Below are 9,987 nucleotides of genomic sequence, written 5' to 3' on the forward strand. Positions count from 1 at the left end.
ACCTGCCTCTGAGAAAAATGGATGGTCATAAAAATATGAGAGATGACATGTTCAAGGAGGACACATCTAATGAATGGTCCGGATCATTCACACATGTTGGAAGGCGAACAGAATTTCCCAGTACTTGTAGTATTCTTATCCGTGGAATGATCCCATAAACTACCGCACGTTTGAGCTGTGTGGGGCCCACCGTAGTGTGAACGTAGAATCAAAACCGTGCATCTAGTGCCCCTCTTCACGGTCCCTGTACTTCCCAAGAATCATCCTGATAAGTGGTGTGGGGACCCCTGATGAACATCTCGGATGGACCATCAGTCTTTCGGCCGTTCGAAACAATACCTAGTCGGATCGGATCGATGGTTCATACACAAGCATTCAGAAATGAACAAGTGCCACACAAGAAACTCAATTTAGACCATCCAAATTGTGGGCCCCACTTTATATCGAAAAAAACCTAAAAAATGGGATGAATAACAGGATCCTAACCTTCGATTAATTGATATCTGTTTGTTGAAATTGGACAGTTGATTATTTCAATTTGACCGTTCTTTTGATGTCCACGAATCAGGCAGTTGACATATCTGTTTATTATAATAATTGTTTTATGACCCATCTAAAGTGAACCCACTATTCGGGACGGTTTAAATTGTGTTACATATGAACACGTGCATATTCACAAGTGCTCGTAGAGGTGGTCATTGAGTCAAGTTAGACTGAGTTGGGGCTGATCTAATACGGTTTTAAACAGGCATAACTTAAACTTGACTCGACTCTGTACCGAGTCCAGCATGTCTGACCCTATCCGAGTCCGGGTCTGGCTTAGACTGATTCTGGCCCAGTCGACCTGGTTACAAGTATCAAGTTGGCACCGAGTCAAATCGAGTGCAATATGACCAGTTCTGAAGCCTAAAATTTAAGTTTTAAGATATATATATATATATATATATATATATATATATATAGGATCCTGGTCTCCTGCGCACCGTGCCGCACGGAGCTTAAATACGAGCTCGTATAAGAGCCGTTAGATCCCATTCATCGGCATTCCTGCACTGGAGAGAGTCTCCGTAGAGATGACACCTGCGCCAGTATTTACGGACGCACGCAAGCTCCTCCTGAAGTGACGTCTTCAAGTTCCGTGGTCCACACCGTGATGTGTGTTTTGTATCTACACCGTCCATCCATTTGGAGAGACCATATTAGGACATGATCCAAAAAATGAATCAGATCCAAAGCTCTAGAGGACCCCACCACAAAAAATAGAGGGGAGAGTGACGCCCTCCGTTAAAAAATGAATCAGTTTTCGAAGGGTGTATTTTAATGGATGGCGTGGATCGAATGCACAATTGTCATGGCACCCCCAGCAGCCCTCTAGCATATGAGCACACCTCATCAGCTATGCTCCTAACAAGGGTCACGTGCCACTTCTCTTATCCAGATTTGCACGTGTGCATCAATCGGGATCGTTCAACCGTTCGTCCACCTCTTGGATGGCATCAATCCTGTTTTTCTTAGTCCAATCGATCGCCCCATTGTCACCATTTCTCTTATCCAAATTTGCATGTGTGCATCAATCCGGATCATTCAATCTGCCGTCCACCTCTTGAATGGCATCGATCCTGTTTTTCTTGGTCCAATCAATCGCCCCATTTTCAAGAGTCCACTGAAAATTATTGTCAACCGCTCTAAGGATCAGACAGTCAGGATCAATCTACACGTGCCATTTTGTTACATGTCTAATCTAAGACGTAGCTGTATTAATTGCACGATGGAGATAGTTAATACACTGAGTTTCTATATATAATTCATGGATGAATGATCAGATGCAAAGGCTGTATCAGAAGTACCATGCAGCTATTTTTCCACCAACATGACAAATCTGTAGAATATCCAATCCGTTCAAAAGATGGGCCACACCATATTGATCACCCGTTATGAAAATCAGGCCGATCCAATTTTCGATCAGAACACAACATCAAAATCAATGGACAGCCAATTGTATGACCATGCACTGGTGGGCCGCACCAATCAGTGATCATCGATTTTTTCATATCAGGGGATGATGATTATCACCGTGTAGATTGCCTTTTTCATGAATTGGATATTCTACAAATCAGAAATGTTGGCTGTATCATAAGTTCAGATACAGCTGTTGCAGCTGATCAGAACTTTTTAACGGTGGGTGTCACTCTCCCCTCTGTTTTTTGTGGTGGGGTCCTCTCGAGCTTTGGATCTGATTCATTTTTTGGATCATGCCCTAAAATGGTCTCTCCAAATGGATGGACGGTGTAGATACAAAACACACATCAGGGTGTGGCCCACAGAACTTGGAGACGTTACTTCAGGAGGAGCTCGCTCGATCTCCGAAAATACTGGCGCGCGAGTCGCGTATACGGAGACTCACCTGAGCTTTAATGCTGCATCCCAGCCGTATACGGAGATCTAACCGCTGTTATCAGAGCTCGTATTTAAGCTCCGTGCGGCACGGTGCGCAGGAGACCGGGACCCTATATATATATATATATATATCTATATATATATATATATATATATATATATATATATATATATATATAGAGTCATGCTTCCCTGTGCACCTATGCACATGCGCACCTTTGCACATGTGCCATGGGTGTCTAACCTGAACGGTCCATGTGATGCGGAATCCCATAAAACCCCAAATGACAAATTTTCACCCTGATCTAATATTCTGGTGGGCCATAGAAAAGAGAAATGCAAATCAAGGGAGGAAACTGTTTTCATTTTTCATGGCCCATCAAAGTTTTAGATCAAAGTAAAACTTGGGCCCGGGGGGTTTCAGGAGGTGCTGCTTCACATGAACAGTTCAGATTTTGGATCCACAACACATATGATGGGTTCTCAAAAAAGTTCGTACATAGTACGATACGAACTAGTTCACAGGTGAGCGTTTCCGTATGTATGTGTGTGTGTGTATATATATATATAGTTGAGTTTCATATTGAGTCAAGTCAAAACCGAGTTGGATTTTGGCATATTGAGTCAAGTTAGAACCAAGTTGGATTTTGGGTCAAGTCGACTCAAATAATTAGGTGATTCAAACTCGACTCATTTTGTATTCGAATTGGACGAAGTCAACTTGGTTATTATAAACTCACCCACTGGGTTCGAATCAAGTCAGATGTTAATGAGTCAAATGAGTCAAGTTTGCTGAGTCGAGTGGCGGGTGCCTAGAGTGCTTGTGTATCAGATACAGCAGCTGTATCAGAAGTTATGGTACAGCTAGCCTTTCTTTTCCTGCCAACGTATCGTCCACGTAGATTATCCTGTGTGTTCAAAAGGTGGGCCACACCGTGCTTATAACCTAATTTGAATATCCTATGCATTTAAAAGGTAGGCCATACCATACTTATGACCTAATTTGAATATCAGGCTGACATACGGAGGATACAACGTCAACATCAATGGAAAGCCGATGGAATGACTCAAGTCTTGTGGATTGGCCAGATTTTTTAGAAGGTGATCATGATGGTGTGGTTCAACTTTTGTGAAGATGAGATATTATATATGTCTAAAATGTTGAAGGGAAAATGGGAACAAGGTTTGTGGGGTGAGGCGCTCGCTGCCTTTTTTAGTTGAGAGTAGACTCTATGGGCTCATCATGATGTGTGTGTATATATATTATTTATTCATCTCGTGTGTTTTTTTTTCTTTTTTTTCCAGCTCATTTTAGACCATGAGACTAAAATTAAAGTATGTCCAAAGCTCAAGTGGACCACATGATAGGATATAGTGAAAATTTAGAACAATGGTGGCAGACTTTTTCTCGAGACTACGAGAGTTTTGGATTAAGCTGATACGTGTCTTCTCTTTATTAGGTCTAAGTAACCTTATGAATTTGTGGGCTTTAGGAAAGTTTTTATTCATGCAATTCAATTGAACATAAGGCTACATGTATTAATGACAGCATGTATTTGGTTAATGGGTGTGATTAAGATAGTGCAGTGTGCCAAAATTGTACTCGACACAATTTGGTTAAATGCTGGTGTCCTTGCTTTGAGATGGATTATTTAAGACTGAATTCAAGGACTTGGCCACCTTCTCAACTATCAATTGTTATAGTAATCATATGAATTTAGAAGGGTAAGGATTAGTTTTTGCGAAGGGATTCTTTTTACCTTGTGTTTTATGGACATCTTCTTTCACCAGTAATTACAGCCTACGTATTTCTCAATAAAATAATGATGAATAGATCGAACACATAAATGGGCTAGAAATAATGTTGATTTATTAATGTATAATTAATGCTCAATATAATTGACAGATAAACATATAAATTAGAGAAAAAAAATCAAAGACAAGAGATTAATACCCCAACCGCCCATGTGGATAGACGATCTAGGCAAATGATCAGCAGGATGTGTCCAAGGTTTGATCTTCCAAGTAAGGACTTGGTTGATTGGGATCCGACATTGGAAGGTTGTAGATTTTTATACTATTCTTAAGTGTACTATAGTGATAACGATCCAAGCTATCCTAAAATGGGTGTAAACAATTTTAATAGTGGATATCATCATTCCCATTGTTTTTTATGGTGTGGTCCACTTAAGTTTTGAATATACCTCAATTTTAATTTCATGCTTGTTTATACCCGTTTTTAGCACACCCTCGTGGACCAATAAGAAGGCACCACATATCAGCACTGAGCGCTTGATAATGATGAAATCGTACTCACGCTTAAGGATATCTTTTGCCTCTTATCTTTTGACGACACGCCATTTGCCGAAAGTAAAGTGGCGTAGAATCGAATGCACGTCTCCAAGAAAGACAAAGCGAGGACTGACACGTAACATTAATTCATGTGACACGTGTGACCGATACAGCATGTTCAACATGTCTATAAAAGAACCACCGAGATAACAATTTTATCATAAATTTGGATATGCTTGATAAAATCGTCTCTCATTATCTTTCCAAAATGGGATATCTTCCCAGAGACGGTGGGTGCTCTCACGGCAACTACGAAGATTCGAGTTTAGGATCAATATCAGAGCGGATGGGAACCAATGAATTAGGTCTTGATCCGAATCCAGTGAAACTGATCCTGTAAAATCCATGGATCTTTGCGCCCACACTGGTAAAAGATCTGAAAATAATTTTTGATATCTAAAGATCTCTAAACCAAGCAGGAATGACCAGAAAGCAATTGAACATTGTGGTTGCTAAGAATCTTGGATCAATAAGGAAACTCGACTAGAGTTTCACCATCTCCAAAGCTATAAAAGGAGAACGCGATGAAGATTTCAAGCCCACAACAAACATAATCACTCTACACGGTGCAACGCTGCTTTTTTATCTTATCTTAGTTTTTAGTCACTCTTCTTTTATCTGGTTATGTTGCGAAACATTTGAGGTTTAAAATAGCTTGGATCACTACTGTCTAGCGCATCGTTGTAGTACACTTAAGAGTAGTATAAATATTCACAACCTTCTATTATCGCATCTTGATCAACCGAGTCCTTATTTAGAAGATCAAACCTTGGTCACATCATGTTACCCATTTGCTTAGATTGTCTGCCCACACAGGCAGTTCAGGTATTAATCTCTCATCTTTTATTTTTGTTCTCTAGTTTATTTGTTTCTCTATTGATTATATTGAGCATCAGTTATACATCAATAAAATCAACATTGTTTCTAGTCCCTTTTGTTCTAAATCTATTTTATCTTCGTTCTATTGAGAGATGTTGGGGTCCCTCTTTATGTTGAGTAGGAACCCACATGTGTGGGCTTAAGTAGCTTTTAGTGCCACATGTGTGTGAGGGGTATTTTAGTCTTTTGGCTAAGCAACTAAGATAAGAGAAAATGAGCTCTTTTTGTTAAAAGTGAGTTAAAGAGAAACATTTGGTTGTTTTCTTTTTTGGAGAAAAAAGATGAGAAAGAGAAGAGAATAAGGGGTTTTGTAGAAAAGAAGATCAAGAGTCTTTTACTATCGAAATCTTCATTCGCATCCAAGTTCGTGATGATCCATCCATAATGTCGGTTTCTTCAATTATCTTATCCAATGGTTGTGTTAGGGATTTTCTACAATCCCTAGTTGGTGAGAAATTTATTTTCTTCAATTGTTGCTTGTAATCCACCATTGGGTAGTGTAGTTTGGGTATTTAAGAGATGTATCTTGATGATTCCATTATTATTATAATAGTAAATTTATGTTGGACTAGGTCTCGTGGTTTCTCTCCTTCACATCGAAGGGGTTTTTGTGTAAAAATCTCGGTGTCTCTTACATCCTATATGTTTGATGATTGGCTTGTTTGTGTCAGAGGTGATTTTCATCTACTAAATATTTTATGTTATTAATCTCATTGATTTGCACATAGAAGGAAAAATTGTATGGTTTCCCAACAATTAGTATTAGAGCTTCGAATTGATTCTAATTATTTTGCGTGTGAATCGTAGAGGTAAGCACAAGTCGAATGGTTAGTTTGAATAGAAACAATTGAATGATTTAGAAAGTTGAAATAGATGATTTATTATATCGTAAAGACTTGTACACACCCAGTGAAGGTGTTGGGATCAAACAAAAAGATATGAGCGATGATGAGTGGAAGAAATTAGATCAAAAAGTCATTGGATTTATTCGGCAATGGTTGAATGATAGTGTCTTTCATTATGTGTCTAAAGAAACTTCGGCACAATCACTTTGAAAGAAAATTGGAAGGGTTGTATGAGCAAAAGACTGTAGGAAAAATGTTGTAGAAAGGGTATGGACCAGGAAAGATGTTGCTTATGAACACATAAAGGTGTTTGGTTGTCGAGCATCTATGCACGTATCTAAAGATGAGCATTCCAAACTTGATGACAAGACAAAACAATGTATCTTTTTAGACTATGTAAATGAAAATTTTGGTCATATGTTACGATATCCAATTGACGAGAAAGTGATCAAAAGTAGGGATGCGGTCTTTCTTGAAGACTAAACAATTGAAGACTTTGAAAATTTGAAAAGCTATAGCATAGTTTTGATGATCTTATTGATGTAGATCTAGTTTCTCCCTCATGGCTCATGATGATGGGAGAGATGCACAGGGCCAATAAGAAATAGTTGGCGATGTTGAACATGAAGAACAGGCGGAGCAGTCCCCTTAAGAACTACTGGTTGAGCCTTAGTTGAGAAGGTCCACTAGAGCGAGTCAACCGTCCAAGAGGTGGGGTCCCACTCAATATGAAGAGGGATCCCAACAATCTCCTCCTCCCAACTCAGGAGGAGGGCTCCACCATGCCCAAATCTGCCATGCTTCTGCAAAACTCATACTTATCTTTAGGTAATGCCTTTGTCATCATAACCGAACCATTCTTGTCAGTATGGATCTTCTCAAGTTATAATAGCTTTTCTTTAAGAACATACTAAATTCAATGCTATCTTGCATCTATGTGCTTGGACTTATAATGGAGACCTTGATTTTTATTGAGGTGGATGACACTCCGACTATCATAATAAACAATATAATTGTCTTGTATCAAGTCAAGTTCTTGAAAGAATCTGTTCATCCATAATATTTTCTTGTAAGCTTTTGTCACTACAATATACTCGACTTCTGTAGTACATAAGGTCAAACATTTTTATAACTTGAACGGTCATGATATTACTCCCCTTGCAAAGGCAAGCAATCATGTACCCTGATGTAGACTTCTTGGAGTCAATGCAGCATGTCCTATTTGCATCTGTATATCTTTCTAATACGAGCTTACCACTTTCAAAGCGTAAACAAACTTTAGACGAACCCTTGAAATATATGATAATCTATTTAACTACTTCACAATACTATTTACCATGATTTCCATGAAATTTGCCAACAATACCAACTGCATGTGTAATATTGGGCCTCATGCACACCACAACTTACATCAAACTTTCTAATGCCGATGCATTGTGAATTTTCTTCATTTTTTATTTTTCTTTCTCACTTAAAGGACTTTGTTCACTACTTAATTTGAAGTGACTTGCAAGTGGATAACCGACAGGTTTTGCTTTGTCCGTATAGAACCTTTCAAGTATTTTCTTAAAGTGAATAACCGATAGGTTTTGCTTTGTTTGTATAGAACCTTTCAAATACTTTCTTAATGTACCTTTATTGTGATAACTAAAAGTTGCCGACTTTCCTATCACGAGAAATCTTCCTGCCCAAAATTTGTTATATGGGTCCTAAGTCCTTCATGGCAAAGGAATTACTTGACTCATTTTTTAACTTGTCAATTTTGCCAATATCTTGACCAACAATCAACATATTATCAATATATAACCAAAGAATAATAAAATCACAATAAAAATAAATTCATAGTAAATACATAATTGTCTGAATTGGTCTTTTATATTCATAATCCGCCATAAATAAATCAAACTTTTTGTATTACTACATTATGACTTGTTTTAACCTGTATTAACTTTTCTTCAACTTGCAAACCATGTGCTCCTTGCCATTAACTACAAAATCTTTTGGCTGCTCCATATATATATATATATATATATATATATATATATATATATATATATATATATATATATATATATATATATATTCCTCCAAATCACCATGAGATGAAGTTGTTTTGATATCTAGTTGCTCAACCTATAGATTCATGCTTGTAATAAAACCCAACACAAGTGGGATGGATGACATATTCATCGCATGCAGAAAAAAATCTCATCAAAGTCAATTCCTTTCTTTTGCCAAAATCTTTTTGCAACCAACCTTGCCTTGTTCCCTGGCGTGAGTTATTTTCTTCAATCTTCAACTTAAATACCCAGTTGATCTTGAGTGCTTTCTTATCCTTTGGCAGCTTTAACAAGTCATATGATTCTTACGCAAAGCATCATCTCTTTTTATCTACATTTTAGTCACTCATTTTTAAGTTCAACAATTTGAGCTTCTTGATAGCTCTTTGGTTTGCCCCATTTGTAAGCATGACATACTCAAGACGTGGTGTGGGTTTAAGTACATAGCTTTCAATGTCATATGTGTGTGAGGGGTATTTTAGTCTTTTAGCCAAGAAATTAAATGAGAGAAAATAAACTGTTTTTGTTTAGAGTGAGTTAGAGAGCAGGGGTTTTCTTTATTGGAAAATAAAAAAGGAGAAAGAGAAGAGAAAAAAGGATTTTGTAGAAAAGAAGATCAAAAGGTTTCTACAATCAAAATCTTCGCACCAAGTCTATGAGAATCCAAACACAATGCCAGTTTCTCTGATTGTCTTCTTTAAGGGTTGTGTTAGAAATTTTATACAATCCCTAGTTGATGAGAATTTCATTTTCTTTTATTGTTGCTTGTAATCCACCATTGGATGATGTAGTTAACGTATCTAAAAGATGTCTCTTAATAATTTACTTCCATTATTATTATTATTATTATTATGGATTTGTGACGAACTGCGTCTCGTAATTTTTTTCCTTCGCATTAGAGAATTTTTCACGTAAAAAAATATTGATGTCATTTGTATTTTACACATTTGATGATTTGCTTGTTATGTTAGTAAGTGATTTTCATCCACTAAATATTTTATATTATTAATCACATTTATTTGCAAATAGAATGAAAGTTGCGTGGTATCCCAGCCAAAAATACATCGGCTGCAATTATTACTGAAAGAAAAAGTCATTAAAAGGATAAAAAAATCATTTGAAAGAATTAACTCTAACCTTTATAAAATTGTCCTATCCGTCTGACAACCAATGGTTGAGAGGCCAACCGAATCCTTGAATTCGGTCTTAAATATTTCACATTCACGCGGAGCACCAACATTCAATCAAAGTTGAATTGGGTACGATTCTTTCGTCGTGACTTCCTTACGTTATGACTTCCGGATTCGATCATCTCTCCATTCAAAAAAGGTAGAACCGTGCGAGCATTTCTCGCTCCAGATGCCTCTTGCATGGTTATCTACGTTTTTGGAAATTTCGTGATATCCACGCCCCACGCCATTCATCACGTACGCTAGACTCATGTTCCCTTGAGA

The sequence above is a fragment of the Magnolia sinica genome, chromosome 1, assembly GCF_029962835.1.
Source record: "Magnolia sinica isolate HGM2019 chromosome 1, MsV1, whole genome shotgun sequence".
NCBI lineage: Eukaryota > Viridiplantae > Streptophyta > Magnoliopsida > Magnoliales > Magnoliaceae > Magnolia > Magnolia sinica.